We start from the raw sequence: 2257 nt of genomic DNA, 5'->3' as shown, positions 1-2257 counted from the left end.
TATGTATGTATGTATTTATGTATGTATGTATGTATGTATGTATACTGAAGATGGCCCAGAGGTAGATCGAAAATCCCCCAACTCATAATACGCATTATAGATTTTCGGCAGCCGATTATAAAATTTCCATTTTATCTGGATATTATTGACGCATTGTGGCAATAAAAATTGAGACTCGACCAGGGAAATATTCTCGCTCAGGAATTCACGGAGAGATGGCCAATAAAAGTCAGCCGCCTGGTCACAGACATAACTCCCACAAATAGATATTATGTAAAGTAACTTTCAAGATGGCAAATGGTTATGGGTGCATAACATTCCCGTTGATTTATTACCAGCCACACACACCACCATGCCACTGCCAATATGGATTGCGATCGAAAACCGAAAACCGAAAACGGAAAACGGCAAACGGGAAACCGAAACGTCACCTATGCACTTTCTCCCGACAACGAAAATCAATTACTCCTTCCCACTTGCACAAACATCCTGTGCACTTTTTTCTCTACGTTGCCAGGATACGAAATGAAATTGTGATGCGCGAATTTTCCGTAAAATTGAAACAAGGAATAAATGATATTAGTGTATCAATTACATCAAAAGGCACATTCCGAAAAGTGTGCACAGACTGGTGCGTAACACGCAATACGACGGAGCCTTTTATTCTTTGTAACTGTCATCAAAAGAAATCTTGCCTTTATTTTTTTTTATTACGTTTTTATTACATTTGCTTTATACTTAAAATTTCGACGGGGATGAAAAAAAATTGTTCTCACCAAAGCGTCATGACAGTAAGTGCGAAAATTGTATTAAATATTCGAGGTTGTCACTTAAAATGAGCGACGCATAACACTGCCAGTGTCGTATCCGTGGTGTTTGCCAGATGTGCACGTGAAAATGAATTTCGCGATGAAATTTATATTGGAAAGGGATGATGAGATGGTCACAATCATGGAAAGTGGAAAAATTTTCTTTATCTTTTTGTTCATGTTTAATTTAGTTCTACTTGAATCTTATCTTATATTATTTATATAAGGGATACGTCCACATTACTTGACAAAAATATTACAAATTTACTGCTAAAAACAAATTGTTAAGTTTGTTGAAGTTGATATATTTATGATAACCAGTTTGAGGTGCCAAGCCATTAATGTAAGACGATTAAAAAATAGTATAAATAAAAATATCTAAGTATTCATTCTCTGTTGAACATAATTATTTATTTCATCAATCATTTTTAATATTGTATGCACAGGTGGTTGCAAACATACATTAGTATTACTTATGTGGATTCATCGCAGAAGTGAAGATCCGACACCTACGGAAGTTGCTTGCCATTGGAAAAAGTCTCGGTTATTTTTATGTAGAATACATAAAAGCTTATAATTTATCGTTGCTTCGACTTATTTTTGATTTTAATCAGAGTGCTGATTTGCTGAAGTTCACTAAAGATCAAATTAAAGAAGCTGAACAACTATCCAAACAGCAAAGTATTACTGCATCAAAGTTTTATGAAGCTGCTCATTGTAAAACTGATAATGGTTTACTAGTTCAACAAATCATTGGTAATTAGGAAAAAACGTAATCGAAGTTCTTGCGAAAGAGTTAAGAGTACAAATTACGTGTCCGGCGATTTATCTTGTACTTACCTAGTCATCCAGTTTTTGCAGCATCTCCTGATAGATTGATTAGTAATGCGATTATTGAAGTAAAATGTTACTTTTTGGACACTTTTTTACCAAAAGGTAAAGTGAAATGTAATGCTCAAATGCTATTACAAATATTAATGACTGATAAAAAAGAAGGTATCTTTTGTGTACAATCTGTACAAACTTAAGCATTCATTATTCATTATATTTTATTATATTTATTATTCATATTACAAATACAATAAAGTTGAAATAAAACATACACTAAGTAATTTATTTTATAATAAAAATACTCGTAAGTTTAAGTAGAAATTATAAACTCACATTATGACGTCACACGTGCTCTGGTTTGTTCGGGATCTGTCGACGGATCTTCCGTACTGGATTCAAAAGTTTTGATTTTGATATAACTTTTAAATTATTGTGAGAAAAAATTTTTTTTCAAAAACCCAATTTCTAACAAACCAAACATGACTAAGAGCTACTTTTTTTTTATTAAAATGAAATCGTATATTTAAAAAAATGTGACCTTTACATTCATAAATGATTAGGAAAAATGATAATAATAAAATTGAGGTAGGAGTTTGCAGTTTTGGAATGTTAATTAG

At 32.3% G+C, this 2257-nt stretch overlaps 1 pseudogene; it reads left to right on the top strand.

The window, feature by feature from the left end:
• Positions 1-1227: 1227 nt before the first annotated feature.
• LOC126265494 (uncharacterized) lies at positions 1228-1837 on the top strand (annotated as a pseudogene).
• Positions 1838-2257: the final 420 nt, after the last annotated feature.

Source organism: Aethina tumida, chromosome 1 (genome assembly GCF_024364675.1).
Source record: "Aethina tumida isolate Nest 87 chromosome 1, icAetTumi1.1, whole genome shotgun sequence".
Classification (NCBI taxonomy): domain Eukaryota; kingdom Metazoa; phylum Arthropoda; class Insecta; order Coleoptera; family Nitidulidae; genus Aethina; species Aethina tumida.
Note: the sequence above shows the minus strand (reverse complement) of the source record. Positions and strands in the feature narration are given on the sequence as shown.